At 48.7% G+C, this 16,498-nt stretch overlaps 1 protein-coding gene across 4 annotated transcripts in view; it reads right to left on the bottom strand.

The window, feature by feature from the left end:
• Positions 1-14,126, bottom strand: part of KANK4 (KN motif and ankyrin repeat domains 4) — a 73,260-nt gene extending 59,134 nt beyond the window's left edge. For 2 of the 4 annotated variants that reach the window (XM_019449069.2, XM_019449068.2), the window contains exon 1: positions 13,869-14,126. The gene's annotated coding sequence lies outside the window, so the exon portion shown is untranslated. The remainder of the gene's footprint in view (positions 1-13,868) is intronic. The other 2 variants (XM_019449070.2, XM_019449074.2) reach the window with 1 other exon arrangement.
• Between the last annotated feature and the right edge of the window lie 2,372 nt (positions 14,127-16,498).

The following is a 16,498-nucleotide window of genomic DNA, read 5'->3' as shown; positions in this document are numbered from 1 at the left end:
CTGTGCTTACAGCTCAAAGCCTGGAGCCTGCTTCAGATTCTGTGTCTCCCTCTCTCTCTGCCCCTCCCCTGGTCATGCTCTGTCTCTCTCTGTCTCAAAAATAAATAAGAAAAAAATAAAATAAAATAAATTTAATTTAATTTAAATAAATAAAATGGGAAAATTTTCTTTTCCATTAGTTTATCAATTAAAAAACACACAAATTTCACCTCGTCCTTCAAGAGTCCAATTTTTTCTTAAGCTTAAAACTTTAATAAAGTAAGGTAGTAATGTCTTACAATGCAATAAATACTCGCCAAAGACAGGTGTTTGGTCCTTCCAGCAAAGACACCAGTCTTCATGGCTGAGTGAAGTGGTCAAAATGACTCACCGCAGGGCCCCAACATCGCCATCTTTTCAAGTGTCTGCTCCCATCTTTCACTTCTGAGAGTTTCCTTCCCAAGCCATCATGCATTAGGCTTCCCATTGCCCCCACCTAACCATTACTCCATTATTAAAGTTTTCCCGAGCAGAATTCATTCCCTCATATGATGAAGGAATACAAAGTTAAGGGTTTAGAATTTTCTTTCTCTTCCCATGTAATTAATTAGCACTTCAGCAGGAGCTCTCTGAACATGCTGAATGAATTTGAGACTGAGTTGAATGGCAGAGGTACCAGGCAAGCTAGTTGGCTGGTGGGTTATCAATCTGCCACTGCGGGCAGCCATGATATCTGAATGTCCACCACTGACCTTCGGGGGGGGGGGGGGGGGCTGCTATGTGGGGATTAACTCACGGCTGGTGTCGCCAGTCCTGCCTTTTTCCAAAAGAAGCTGGAATGTGGATTTATGTAAAATCTGCTTTTTAAATGTTTATATAAATCTTCTTTCTTTTTGTAAACACTATGGAGGTCAAATAAAACCCACGTGCAGGCCCAGTGCTGCCCATGTACCCACTAGTTGGGCATTGATGTGACCTCGGCCCACCTTTCCAGGCTCGTCCCCAGCTCCTCTGCCCCTCACAACCTCACCCTGTGCCCAAGCACCTCTGTGCCTGGGTTCGCAACGCACCAACCTTTTAGATGCCCTTTCCTGAGTTCTCTACCAGTGTCTTTTCCATCCTTCAAGGATCTGCCTAAATGGTACCAGCTCTTCCTAATCCTAAATATTAATCTCAGTTAACATTGTCCATCGTCTAAGGCTTTCTTCCAAAAGCTACTTCCCTTCCACTGCATTTCCATTGATTTTGGCACTTCTCACATTCTGCCTCTCGTTGCCATTATTTCTGCATGTTTAAGTCTTTCTGGTAGATCATAAATTGGTAAAAAGGAAGGATGTTTTTGTGTGTGTGCCAGCTATGACCTTGGTACTATTATCCTCATTTTACAGGACAGAAAACCAAAACTCAGTGACTAAGTGATCACCCTGAGCTTCCCATATATACTGTCTCCCTGCCCATCTTCTACACCTCTGTCTGTTCCTGCTATCCAGAATCCTCCTCCTCCTTCCTTCTCCGTCTAGTAACTCCTACTCAACCAAGACAGTTTTACCTACCAGCATCTTCCCTTCTCCACACACCAGTCTGGACTGGTCCCCCTGCTCCCCACACTTCTGTGCTCCCATAGCACCCTGTAAGAACATCTGTCAGAGCACTCATCAAACATAATTAGCTCTCTGATTCTTTGTTTCTTCTGTTGGGACTATAAGCTCCCTTCCTAGCAGAGTGCCTGGTCCAGGATAAGTGATCAGTAAGTATTTTTTGGATGGCAGGAAGAGAGGGAAGGAATGAGGGAGGGAGAGAGGGAAGAAAAAGGGATGGAGGGAATAAGGGATAGTAATAGCCCACAGGTAATCAACAAATGTTAGATATAATAAAGCGCATGGTTCCGAGCCCCACTTCTGGACTGGAATTGATGCTGGCTCCTTTGCAGCCCAAAAGCAGATACATGGGAAGGCTTGAGTTATACCCCCTTCATACTCCGTCCCCACGAGTGGGGCCGGCAGGTGGCAGCTTGCTGCTTGGTGTCAAGGTCCCAGGAATCAGCATTCACCTCTGTTCTTTGCTCCTGGCTTCCAGCCTCAGGGAAAGTGATTTTCTGTATCAGTGAGTCTCTGCTTTGGAAGGATAACTTCCGTTATGACAGATGATGTTGGGGATCAGCCTTCCCCAGAGGCTGGCAGGAAAGCACACTGGAGAAGCTCACAGCGGGCCAGTGCAGGGAGAAGGACAGACTACAATCCTCACTGCCCAGGGTAGACAAGGGAGAGAGGAGTATCTTCCTTCAGAGAACCCTGGAAGTGAGGCTTTCTGCTCTGTGGATTGCTAGAAAACTCCTGTGACACTGCCACTCAACACAGCCCCTCCTCGTTCACAGGCCAGGAGGCTAGGCCAGGATGTTCTTGCTCCTACACCCTCTCCCTGACCCAGGCCAAAGAGAACCATCTTGGTTTCAGGAGAAACTGCAGAGACTCTAGCCTGGGTTGACGTTTTCAAAAGCCTAACTGCCCTCTCAAAGGAGCAGTTTACAGCATCTACTTACAGCCACCGTGAGATCAGGGGGTTAAGGAAAACTCTGGTCTCCTCACCACCATTCCACCAAAGTCAAGCCGGGAGGGAGGCCAAGGACGCCATTCCTCCAGGGAATTCGGAACCTCCGAGTACAAGCCTAGAAGTCCAAAGATCTGGGGAAAGGTCACAGGATCCATCCTGTTCCAGAGCCAGGATAGCATTCCCAGCTCCCCTGAGACCTAGACTCCACATTCAAGCAGCTGGGGTGGAGGAGCAGGGTCCCCTTTGCTCCCCCTTCTCCTCCCTCTTTGTCTCCCATCTCACTTAATGACCCACCCAGAACCTCCCCCCAACCCCCAGGTGCTTCCGATCCCTGCCTCTAGGATTACAGAATACCAGGCTCTCACTGAGTAGACCTGGCAGGCCTGGCATCCGCAGGTACTTTAGCTCAGTAAATTCTCAATGAACCAGTAAGATAGGATCTTTTACCCCATTTTAAAGACAAGAAGATAGGGGCACCTGGGTGGCTTGGTCGGTTGAGTGTCTGACTTCGGCTCAGGTCATGATCTCACAGTCTGTGAGTTTGAGCCCCGCGTCGGGCTCTGTGCTGACCGCTCAGAGCCTGGAGCCTGTTTCAGATTCTGTGTCTCCCTCTCTCTCTGCCCCTCCCCTGTTCATGCTCTGTCTCTCTCTGTCTCAAAAATAAATAAACGTTAAAAAAAAATAAAAAAAAAATAATAAAGACAAGAAGATAAAGTTCAAAGCCATTTTATAATTAGGGAAGAAAAAAAAAAAAAACCTTAAAAAGAGACCACATTACTTAAACAACAACAACAACAAAAAACCCAAAAACTGATAAGAACCAGGACTTAAACCAGAGAACTGACCAAATAATCTACTGCCTTAGGGGTGCCTGGGTGGCTCATTCGGCTGAGCATCCGACTTCGGCTCAGTTCATGATCTCATGGTTCATGGGTTCAGGCCCCGTGTCCGGCTCTGTGCTGACAGCTCAGAGCCTGGAGCCTGCTTCGGATTCTGCGTCTCCCTTGCTCTCTGCCCCTCCCCCACTCGCGGTCTGTCTCTGTTTCTGTCTCTCTCTCAGAAATAAATAAAAACGTTCAAAAAGTTTTTTTAAAAAAATAATCTACTGCCTTAGAATGAAAGAAGGAAAAAAAAAAAGCTAATTTTATTGAGTACTTATCATGTGCCCAGTGCTTTAAGTGCACTATCTCATTTCATTCTTGGGGTAACCCTACAATGCAATTTCTTGTTATCCCCATTTTACAGATAAGAAACTGAGGGACAGGGAGGTGGTATGAGTTAACAAAGGCCCAGGCCATTCCAGTCTTCCAGACTAGGCCACAGTGGTGAGTTAACAGGCTCACCCCTTCAGGGTAACATGCTAGCATTTTAACAATAGCTCTTTAGAGAAGACAAAGTAATCAAAGGAATGACTCCAATGCCAGGAATTTCAGGCCTCAGCCCTGCCAGTGGGCAGAATTCTCAGGGCAGGAGCCTTTTGGCAACACCAGGCATCACCCGAAGGCGGCCACCCACGGGCCTGGCTAACACGGGGCTCCATTCAGCAGCTGGCAAGGCCAAGGACTTGGGGATAGAATGAGAGAGAAGATTAGGTCAGAGAAGGCCAGCCCCGAGGCAGGCACAAGTGTGGGGCAAGGAAGAAAAAGCAGAAGGTCATTTCAGGTGCTCCACGGATGTCCCCTCACCCAAAAATAGTAGCCTGCTTAACAACGTGGAAGAGACACTCTCAGTATTAGTGTGAGGGCCGGGCAGGGAGCTACTGCAGGAGGCCTGGGTTCTCACCCCAGGTCACTCCCTGTGCCACCAGGGCTTGACACCTGCCCTTGCTGGTCCTCATCTGTAAGACGAGAGGGGTGGTGTAGGTAACCAGGGAGGTTTCCCAGAGACAAGCTCTAGGTGATAGGACCTAGAACAAGTGCCAAGATTGGTCCTGAAAAGGGGATCGAAGGATACTGTTCATTTGCTTTTATCAGGGTTCTCCAGGCCAGACCAGATGAGGCCCAAGGGATGGGGAGAGGGAGCTTCTAGCTAGAGGGGACAGCCTCACAAGTACCACTCCTGAATTCTCCCCACAGGCCAGAGCTGACAGCTATAAGTAGTGATGCCTGCTGCCCATAGGCCAGGTTTGAGGGGTTCAAGGAAGCCCTCCCAGAGAAGCCCATGTGGCAAGGAGACAGGGACCATCACCCAGTGTAGAGGTTGGAGTCACCCAAATGGAAACAACTATCCAAAATGGTACTGAAGCACTAGAGGGCTCATGCCAATTTATGAAGAAGGCATCATTACCTCCTTTTCACAGATAGAAACTGAGGCTCGGCATGGTATTAGCCAGGTGTCAGAGCCAGTGTTAGAACCCGGTTCTGCTTGACCTCACAGCTTTTGCTCTCTATTTTTATCCTCACTGATGTAGCATGTGTGTCTGTGAGAGGAGCAAGGGTAAAGAGGGAAAGGGAGAAGGTGTGAGAACAGGCAAAAGGCTGGGGAATACAATGGGAAAGACAAGGAAGGGCAGTAAGCACTTTCTTACTGAAACAAAATGGCAGCCATAGTTTTTCCAAACAGACTCTTCTGTGGTTGTATATAGTGGTTTTTAAGAGCACTGGGTTCTGAAATTAGCCAAATCTGGGCTGAGCTCCTGGCTCCACCGCTTAATCCCTCTGTGACCTAGAGCATGTATTTAACCTCTTAGAGCTTCAGTTTTCTCACTCAATACAATGGGAATAATAATAGTCACACCTTATTGGGTAGTTGGTAAAGACTGGAGAACTATATTTAAGGGGCTTGGCATGGGTCAGGCACATATTAAACATTCAATAAAAGATAGCAAAAAACCAACCAGTATTCTAATATACTCCAGTGGGCTCCCCTCTCTCCATGCTTCCTCCTCAAAATCGACATCTGGCCAGTCCCCCCCACATCCTAACTCCCTCCTTCCTCCTGTCTGCTTCCTTTGCATTCCCTCCCTTGCAGAACCCACTTCAAAGCCTCTTCCCCCAGTGCTCCTTCTCCTTCCTAAGGACTCTAGCTTGCATTTGATCAAGTGATTCATCAATTAGCCTATAAGCTCCTTAACCTCTCAAGAATACAACGGTCCATTCTGTGACTGTGTCAATGGACTTGTTTGTATGGGATGGACCAAGCAATCAACATATGAGCTGGTGGGTTTGTGGGCTGATAGGAATCATCTAACCAGTTGCCCATGTGTGCCTGCAATTTATAAATTAACCTCTGGATATACATCAAAACCTTCTACCCAAACTGCAAATTATGTGCTCTTGCAAATATGCCAAACTAGTAAATGAAATTTACTACTGCCCAAGAATGCCTGGCACTAATTACACAGAGATAGATGGGTATATGAAAGATTATGGTTAGGGAGTGTGGGAAATTGGGAACTAAAGTTTACTGACTTCCTGTCAGAGAGTCTTTTTGCACCCCTTTAGCAGACTGATGAAGACAATGGACCCTTTCTCAGAACATTTTCAAATATTGAAAATAAAATGTATAGCTTGACTACAAAGAAACTCAATTATATTGACATATAATTATTAAAATTAAAAAATGACCCTCTCTCTCTGCCCGTCCCATGCTCATGCTCTGTGTCTCTCTGTTTCTCAATAATAAATAAACATTAAAAAAAATTTTTTTAAAAAGGGGTGCCTGGGTGGCTCAGTCGGTTGAGCGTCCGACTTCGGCTCAGGTCACCATCTCCCGGTTTGTGAGTTCGAGCCCTGCGTTGGGCTCTGTGCTGACAGCTCAGAGCCTGGAGCTTGCTTGGATTCTGTGTCTCCCTCTCTCTGCCCTCCCATGCTCATACTTTGTCTCTCTCTGCCTCTCAATAATAAATAAACGTTAGAAAAATGTTTCTTAAATTAAAAAATGAATGTAATATAGTAACATACGTTCTTTATTAATGCATTAAATAACAAGCTTTAACACTGGGTGTAATAACGGCTGTAATTTCAAAGCTGCAACAGGCATAAATAATAGTTATCTGCAGCAGTTCAAATGTGATATGAAAAGACTGGTGATTTCTAGGGGCGCCTGGGTGGCTCAGTCAGTTAAGTGGCCGACTTCAGCTCAGGTCGTGATCTCACGGTTCATGGGTTTGAGCCCTGAATCAGGCCCTGTACTGACCGCCCAGAGCCTGGAGCCTGCTTCCATTCTGTGTCTCCCTCTCTCTGCCCCTCCCCCACTCACACTCTGTCTCTCTCTCAAAAATAAAACACTAAAAAAAAATTTTTTTTAAATAGAAAAGATTGGTGATTTCTATCAGTGACAACTTCCCAGGTACTGCAAATACACTATGGTTTGTTGCCTACAACCCACATAATCAAAGAAAATGCCAAATAAAGATGTTATCTTTTTTCTCCCAACCACGTTTACAAACTGAATTCTACACATGAGCTCCTTGGGGCCGTTAATCCCAAGTTAACAATGTTAGGTCCTTAGATCTCCGTGAGTCTTTGTATGGGGCATATCCTGGACTTCCAGCTCACCCTCACCTCTTTCTCCAGGAATCTCCACCCACAGGCCTTCCTGCTCCAAAAGGTCACATTCTGTACACATGAGCCTCCTCTGATTGGGAGGACTGGGCCATCTGATTGGCCCAGAGAGGATGCCTGCCTCCATAGCAACCCGTGCCCAGGCTGGCCAGGGACCAGCCAAGACATGGCCCAGGAAGAGAGCCTCGGTGTTCTGAGAACTGAGCTCAGACAACAGGATCCTCCCTGGAACTTGTACTGAGTGACAAAGGAGAGGTCCCTCTGATAGTAGGCTGAGGGTGGGGTGGGCAGGTGCTGAGTGGAGCCCATGGCACCAGCTATACTGGTGGAATAGCCTCCAACTCAGAACCTCCTCCACCCAGCCTCGAGGGTGCCTGGCTCCCATTCAGGACTGTTCTTAAATATCACTGCTGCATTTGACAGCTCCCTTCCTCTTCATTCGAATCAGCTTTAGGGAATCTCTGTTTTCTGTATCAGAAGAGCCAGTATGGGGGCGCCTGGGTGGCTTAGTCGGTTAAGCGGCCACTTCGTTTCAGGTCACGATCTCGCGGTCCGTGAGTTCGAGCCCCGCGTCGGGCTCTGTGCTGACAGCTCAGAGCCTGGAGCCTGCTTCCGATTCTGTGTCTCCCTCTCTCTGCCCCTCCCCCGTTCATACTCTGTTCTCTCTGTCTCAAAAATAAATAAACGTTAAAAAAAATAAAAAAATAAAAAAAAAAAGAAGAGCCAGTATGAACAACAGCATTTTAAAGATGAGAAAGTTCAAGTTCAGTAAACACGAGTCATTTGCTCAGGCTCACAGGGCCAGCATGTGGTGAAGCCATTTCCCTTCTCTGACCCTCCTCCTCCTTTTTTTTTTTTTTTTTTTTAAGGAGGAGGAGAAGAGGGGTGATAGCCTTCATTACTTATTTATTTAAAATCCCATAAATGAGGGGCATCTGGGTGGCTCAGTCAGTTAAGTGTCCAACTTCGATCTCAAGGTTCATAAGTTTGAGCCCCACATCGGGCTCTGTGCTGACAGCTCAGAGCCTGGAGCCTGCTTCAGATTCTGTGTCTCCCTCTCTCTCTGTCCCTCCCCCACTTGCACATGCACTCTGTCTCTCAAAATAAATAAATAAACTTAAAAAAAGAAATAAATAAAATCACACAAATGATACACAAAACCAATCTCTTAAAAAACTTAAATATTACTGAACATTAAAAAAAAAGGGGGGGGGGAGGGCGCCTGGGTGGCTCAGTCGGTTAAGCATCTGACTTTAGCTCAGGTCATGATCTCTCAGTTTGTGGGTTTGAGCCCCGCATCTCGCTGTCTGCTGTCAGCACAGAGCCCCCTTCAGGTCCTCTGTTCCCCTCTCTCTCTCTGCCCCTCCTCTGCTTGTGCTCTGTCTCCCTCAAAAATAAAACATTAAAAAAAATAACTTAAACATTACTGATAAAATGACCCCACCTCCCCACACACTCAGTATGGTGCCTAATAATATAGACCCTGACCACATTAGGTTGTTTTCACCCAAGCTGACATTCCTGTCTTCTAAACCCTTCCCCAAGAGTAGGATGGCTGCATTACCAGGGCCAAAGGGGGTGGAGTGGTGAGGAATGGAGATGAGCACAGCACCTGGAAACACACAGCCCAGCCGCCTGGTACCCTGCTGTGAAAACCAAAATCAGTTTCACTGAGAGTTGGCATCTCTGGCTGCTGGGCAAAAACCAGGCTGCGGAGGGGAATCTGCACCAAAGGCTGCTCTTTTATCTTTGCGTGGAGCATATTCTCCCCAGTGCCATATTTCTCTGCCCCCTTGTCACTTAACGTCAGAGCAACAAATTAGAAATACATACCAAAGGAGACAACAAAGGCTACTTCCACGCAAAGGGGGCAAAACCACAGCCACATGAAAGATAGATATATATCCAGCCAGTAAGTTTTATTTACTTTGAGAGAAAAATAATGGAGGGGGAGGGCAGATGAGAATTCAGATTTTCTCCCACAATGCCTGTGTCCCCAGAAAGCTATGTGAGGGGCAGGGCCCAGGCCCCAGGCCCCAGGGCTTGGGCAAGACAGTGAGACATTCCTTTTGAAAATACACTTCTTTCCCTTGGAGAAGGAACATTCAGCCAGCTTCTCAGACACCACCAATCTATAACTGCCTGCATATCACATTAACCATCTACTTGAAATCTTGAGGCAGCATTTATTTTATCCTAGAAACTGCGACAGGCCTATTTTTAGTGGGAGGGCCTCTTCTTTCCTTTAATCCTACTTTGAAATATTATCCATATAGACTGGAAACTGTTCACAGAAGGCCTATTAGAAGCCTCTTAGTCTAAACTCTGGGTCTGGGAGATTAACATTCCTAGGCACAGAGAGGTTAGGGATCTAGCTGTAGATCACACAGTTGGTTGGCAACAGATGTAGGCTCCGATCCCAGCATGCCCTAGCCTTCAAGCCCACGCCTCTTTCCACAAACGGATACAGAGCAGCACAAAGTGGTTGGCCATCTGATATGCAGAGACAGATCTGTCAATCTCAGTCTTATCATTGATTAGTTCCATGCCCTGGGCAAGTCATTTAACCTCTCTGAGCCTCATTTTCCTCATCTGTACATCTGGGGTTATGACTACAACTGTCTTGAGGATTACTGAATTACATGTGCCAGAGCTTGACACACAGACAGCCCATTATTATAGTGTAAGAGCTCCTGTTTCCTGTGAAGCAGTGAGTGGATCTGCCATCTGAGATGTGAGAACTATCTGCATGACTGCCCAGAGATAAGCAAGACAAGATTGCTAGCACACCCATTTTACAGTTAAGAAAATTCAGTCCTCAGAGATGACATAACTTGCAGGAGACCAGAGTTTTAGAAGTGAGCACAGGGTTGCCTGGGTGGTTAAGTGTCTGACTTCCGCTCAATGATGATCTCACGTTAGTGAGTTCCAGCCCCGCATCGGGCTCTCTGCTGTCCATGCAGAGCCTGCTTCAGATCTTCTGTCCCCCTCTCCCTCTGCCCCTCCTCCGTTCTCTCTCTCTCTCCCTCTCTCAAAATAAATAAATAAACTTAAAAAAAAAAAAAAGGTACATTCTCAGCATTAAGAAGTCCTAACTGTTCTCCCTACCACACCTCCTAAGGTTTGGGTTGAGTTAGAATGAGTTATCCCTTCCTTGCCCCCGACAGAGCAGAGCCTTCTATCATTGACTCACACTCTGTGATCCTTCCTCATAAACTGGAATCAGCACAGTGCCTAATACAAAGCAGAGACTCAGTGCAGTTTTGATGAGTGAGTGAATTACTGAATGAGTGAAAATCCTGATCCACAGATAAGAAGGTACTGATTGGCCCAATAACCTGAAATAGATGTTTTGTTGCAGAAAGCAGGAAGCAGGCCGGAAAGAGCTCCAAGGGCAGGAAGCAAGAACCCCATTCTCTTCATCCATTCCCAAGCCTGCTCTATAGGGAAGAAGCCTTTGACAAGACCAAGAGCTAGGTCCCAGATCTCAATGATCCCATCCAGAGGGTTTCCAAACCTGGCCCACACAACTCAGTCCAGGGCCCGGAAGATAACTGTGAAGCACACGTGACCCTCCTCCAGCTAAAACAGATGTAATAACATTGCAGGCAAGGGGCAGCAAACAGGCCAGGGAGATGGCCCATCTATCTTCCTAATTGTCAACTCTGCCCATAATAAGATTTTTCTCCCTGTCACACCTTAGGCTGCTACTGAACTGAAGCAAAACCAAAATATCCATCTTCCAGCCATAAATAGTGGCCTTCACAAGGTGCCAGGGATGAAAGGAGGCTATTTGGCTAAGAGAAGCAGACAGAGCCGGAGGGAGCCCTGGCTGGGGAGTCAAGAGCTGGGGGTTGGGAGGAGGTGCAGGGGTGGGACACTGAAGGGGGATGGCATGCTGTTACCCAGCTGTAGGTGCTTAGGCAGTCGCTGCACCTCCCTGGGCCTCTGCTTCCTGTCCAAAGTTCTGGAAATGGGGTCAGTGGGAGACGGGAGGGCTGTGAATCATGTGATATTGTATATAAGATGTTTTAGGTTACAGGCATTTGGAGGCGAGTATAGTATCCATAATTTTCATCAGAATCTCCAAGATATAATATGTAACCCTCCCTCCCCTCCCTAAAAAGAAAGTTAAGAAATACTAGCCTGGACCATTTTTATCCAATAAGCATTTACTGAACACCTTCAATGTGCTAGACTTGAAACACAAATATGACAGAAGAGTCCTCCTTTTCTGATGTTCAGTGCAGTTTATAGTCTCTGTGACGGAAGCATGTCCAGGGAGTTTCAAAAAGACAGACGGGGCAGCATTGACCTGATCAGGAAAGGCCTTCTGTGACGGCACTGGCGGTGCTGGTGGTGGTGGAAACCTTACATTTAATGTTGAAGTTGAGGGGCGCCTGCCTGGGTGGCTCAGTAGGTTAGTGTCAGACTTTGGCTCAGGTCATGATCTCGTGATGCATGAGTTCTAGTGCCACGTCCGGCTCTGTGCTGACAGCTCGGAGCCCGGAGCCTGCTTCGGATTCTGTGTCTCCCTCTCTCTCTGCCCCTCCCCTGTTCCCACTCTGTCTCTCTGTCTCTCTCTCAAAAATACGTAGAAACATTTTTAAAAAAATTAATGTTGAAGTTGAAAGCTGGACGTGCACTCACTGGCTGAACATGTAGGAACACTATTTTAGACAAAACACAGCATGTGCAAAGACGATGTGTGTTCCAGGAACTGTTTGAAGTGTAATTGTGAGTAAAACCTAGAGGGTGCTCATGGGGGGGGCGGGGGGTGCAGTGGTGGGGAGATGGGGGAGTGGTAGAACCAGAAATGGGGCAGGGAAGGCAGAAGGGTCCAGATTAGGAAATGCCATGTAAGCCATCCTAAAGAATCTTAGGATTGTAGACAGTGAGTTCACTCTAGCTTTAAAAGTCTCAGGATGAGCCACCGCTTCCAACATGAATCTTCCTAAATGTTGGGCAGGGGCCTTGGTTAAGTTGTGAGCACAGTGGGCAACAGCGAACAGCTGGAGGAAAGAACTATTGCCCCTTGGCGCTCTGGGTGGACATGGGCTGTCTGACCAAGGTGCTGGTAGTAAGTGCGTGCGTGAGGACGGGCCTGGCACCCGCCTGACAGTTTATCCCTCTGTCCTCCCAGCCTGGGGGATTCCAGCTGCCTGTTATTACGGCTGAGAAAGAAAATTAATGATTGGCCCAGGCAATGGGATGCTAAAGTAAGGGCATGTCCATATTATGGGTCCCTAGTCATCACTTGGTAAACAGTCTTTCAGTCCTTCTAATGGTCTCTGCTACTGGCCTCAGGGCCTTCCCACATGCTGTGCTTCCACCCTCTTCAACTAATTAACTCCTGTGAGCCTCTGACTTAGCAACTACTGTACCTATCACAGAATCACAGTATCTAATCCTTTCCTTTCAAAGAAGTCAGCACTGTTTGTAACTCTGTATTTGAGTGATTTGATTCATGTCGGTCTTGGCCACTGGACTGCAAGCTTCATAAGGCCAGACAGTGCCGGTTTTCTTCATTTCTGTGTTCCGCTACTTTGCCTCGTGCCTGGCACAGAGCAAGTACTTGTTGACCAAATGGACCCTGAGCCATCCCCCATTCTCAGTGTCCTTTAAACATTCCCCAGAACTCACCTTATGGTCCGGTGAGGAGGAGTTTTGGACATGGGCAGGAGGATTAGGATGAAAAGGCAATATCAGAGTGGAATCTGCTGTGATTCCATGTGTAGCTCTGTGTTCTTCTGTGTCATGTCTTGAAAGGTTGGAAAGGAACCCACATTTGGTTTTACCCAGGCAGCTTCTGTGTTTAATTCAAGATGCTTTCTCCCCAGGCCTCAACCTGGTCACTGGCTGCATCTGACTGGACATGGTCAACAGGACTTTGCCCAGGCTTCGGAGGGTCATCCTGAGGAAGGGGGGAATCTCCTCTTCCTTTTCCTGGAAGATGCCTCTTCCTAGCCCTCCCAGCCTGCACCCTATTACTTGAGAACTGAAACCACTGGTTCTTGCAGCCCTAGCAGATGCTCAGAGCAAGCACTTATTTAGACCAGGCTTAGCGGCCCTGGGCTCTCCTTTCCACCTCCCGTGCTAAGTTACTGGCGACTCTACAGGGACAAAGTACTTGGGGCCAAAGGTTTGACCTCAAGGGAGCGATGAGAAGGAGGGAATCTCACCAGGTGGCCCACAGCTGAACGAAAGCGCCCTAGGCTGCCTGTGCACCCGCCCCTCCTCCCCCGGGGCGGCCCCATTGCCTCCACCCAAGGTCGTGGCCCAACGCGAGCTCCGGAAAGTTCAGCCAGGAGCCGAAGGATACCAGGGTAGACACTGGGGGGCCGGCTTTTGCGAAAGATAGAAGATTAAGAGCTCGATTCCAGGTCGCCCTGGGAGCTGGCGGCAGGGCGGCCAGTCCCGCCATCTGCATCCCGGACCGCAGCGCCCCGCTCGGAAGCTCTGGGCGGGGGCTGCACCACCCGAGCCGCAAGGACAACGCGGCCTCCCCCTCCCCACCGGTCTCCTCCCTCGCCAGCGCTGGGACTCGGGGAGCCGGTCAGGGCGGGAAGGGGAGCGACGCCCGCCCTTGGGTAGCCCGCGCAGCCCCCTCCCCGCTCTGTCGCGGACCCCAGGCAGGGGCGCCAGGTCGGCCCAGGCTGCCGCAGCCTGTGTCTTAAGGGGAGCCGGGGACGCGGCGCGGGGAGGGGACGAGGCGGGCGGCGGAGCCAGAGAAGAGTGGCCGAGCGCCGGGGCCAACACCCGGGTCGCGCGGGTCAGGGTGCTGGCACGCCCCACTCAACGCGCGGCGCGCGCTGGGGTCGCAGAGAGCCTTACCTTGGCGCGCCGCAGAAGTCCGGAGGGAGGCGGCCGGCTGTGCCTGGGGCCGGCGCACACCCCGGCTTCGGGGCGCACGCAGCCTCCGGGTGCACAGTCCCGGTCCGGGGCGCGCACCCCCGGGCTGGCGCACTCTGGTCGCCCAGGGCGCGCACACCCTCGGGCGCCCTCTCGCCGGCGGGCTGGGCCTGGGCCCGGGGCGCACACCCAGTGGGGCACACCCACCGCGGCCGATGCGGGACTGGCCAGGCGCGGCCGGCTTCGCCGGCTGCCAACACCACCCGAGTCCCCGCCTTCGCTAGGGGAAGAAAAAAGACTCCTGACGCGGCGCGGGCTTTGGTGTGTGGGAAGGGGCAGCATTGCGAAACCGAGGGGAGGGTCTTAGCCTTGGACAGAGTTTGGAGGAAAAACTTTTTGCAAAGAGACCCGAAACCTCCTAACTGTGTATAGTGCTTTGCAGATTTCCAAAGTGCTTTCACGTACATTTATGTCAGTTAATCTTCGCCACCACAGTAACCAACTGTTGGGGCATTTTTGTCCTTACAGATGGGGAGACACCATTGCACAAGGTAAAGCTTGTCCAAGCCAGGAGCAGAACCCAGTATTAGTACCAGAACCGAGAGTATAGCGAGGTGATGTCCATCCCTAGTGGGACTTTCTCATTGCAGAGGTGGAAGAGGCAGGGTGGGGATGGATGTAACGGAATTTTTATCTCCCCTAAATCATTTATTTTTCCACTCGCTTTTTTCTTTCCCAGCCATTGCTTTACCCCACTCACTTCACTCTGCCATTACCCACAATGCTTTTTATCAGTTCAAACCACTTACATTTCAGTCACTCACAGTGACTGATCAGCGCACCAAGGGCCGTATGTTGTGCACAAGCAACCTAGGACAAAAAAAGGTGACACTGCTCCATTTTATAGATGAGGACAAACAGGCATGGAAGGGGTCAATGTAGAGACTGCGGGACTCTAGATCCCAGCTCTGGCTCAGCTCACACCCCTTCCAAAGAGCCAGTTGGCACACGGTAAAACTGAACCAAAGGGGTTGCACTTTTGACATGAAGACCCTGAAGGGGGAGAGAATTTGGGGCAAGGGACAAGTTCTGGGACTTTCATTTCCCCGTTTTGATAGAAACATGGTTATTATAAAGGTTTGCTTCTACTAGGGCTCCACTAAGAGCAAATTAATAGTCCAAGAGCCACAATAAGTGGCAACAGAGGCTTGGCCTTAGTACTAGGAAGTAATAGGGAGTAGTGGGGACTGTGGTGAGCTTGAAGGTAGCTCTAGGCTCCTGCCCAAGTGAAGGGGCTGCTGCCACTCAGCTCTAGTGTGTTGTTGCCATTTAAGGTGTTAACCTTTAAAATTAAACTGCCAGTTCTTCTATCAGCAAAAATGGGTTTAATTGGGAGTAGCAGAGAATTTCAATCCAGGACGAGTAATATACAGCAAAACCATGAGCAAGTCCAATAAATGAAAGAGAGGAACATTATTTTATAAAGAAGAAGGAGGAAGTTGTGTTGGGTTGTTTTAAACAAAAGTCCAGTGGAGAGAAGGAAGAGTTCAGGGCGATAACCAACGGCTGAGTTGCAAGGCTGGTGTATTTCTTATAAGAGATGCAGAGTATATCTTTCCCTGTGGGGGCGTGTAATTGATGATTTTTTCCTGTCGAGATTCTTCTGTTAAGGGTGGGGCATTGACATTGAGTGGTAAGGCTCCCCCTAACAGCCTCCCCTTCTAGCATGCCAGAGTCCACTTTAGTGACGTCTCTCTTTATTCTTTTTTTCTCCTTTTCACAAAGAGCAAGGAGTTAATATGGCCAGATCTTCTCTTTTTTTTTTTTTAATTTTTTAACGTTTATTTATTTTTGAGACAGAGAGAGACAGAGCATGAACAGGGGAGGGGCAGAGAGAGAGGGAGACACAGAATCGGAAGCAGGCTCCAGGCTCTGAGCCATCAGCCCAGAGCCCGACGCGGGGCTCGAACCCACGGACCACGAGATCGTGACCTGAGCTGAAGTCGGACGCCCAACCGACTGAGCCACCCAGGCGCCCCCAGATCTTCTCATTTTTAAAGAGAACCTGTACATCCAGATATTTAAGTGAAGCCTCCCATTTTTTTTTTAATTTGGAAATCTTTTAATTTTGATTGATTGATTGATGGATTGATTGATTTGAGAGAGAGAGCGCATGTGCACAGGGAAGAAGGGCAGAGGGAAAGAGATACAATTTCAAGCAGACTCCACACTCAGCGTGGAGCCCCATGCAGAGCTCAATCCCATGACACTGGGATCACGACCTGAGCCAAAATCAAGAGTTGGTTGCTCAGCCGACCAATTTGTTGATAACTCATTTTAAAAATGCTGAACACTTGAAGTCTAAGTCAGTGTTGTTCAAGCAAAATGAAATGAGTTTATGGACCGTATCCAGCCCGTGGAACAGGAGTATGTGCCTTCGAGTTTGGAGGCGCCTCACACTATTTCACTTAAGCCTCCCAATGTCCCTGTGGGGTAGACCCCGCAAGGATTACTATTTATGTTTATGAAGGAGGAAATCTCAGTTCAGGAGGCTTCCATGACTAGCTCAAGGTTGTGCAAGCTAATTGATAGAGCTGGAACAGAACCCAGCA

The sequence above is a fragment of the Panthera pardus genome, unplaced genomic scaffold (assembly GCF_024362965.1).
Source record: "Panthera pardus isolate Hobbes unplaced genomic scaffold, ASM2436296v1 HiC_scaffold_11, whole genome shotgun sequence".
NCBI lineage: Eukaryota > Metazoa > Chordata > Mammalia > Carnivora > Felidae > Panthera > Panthera pardus.
This window is presented reverse-complemented; position numbering and strand designations above follow the sequence as displayed.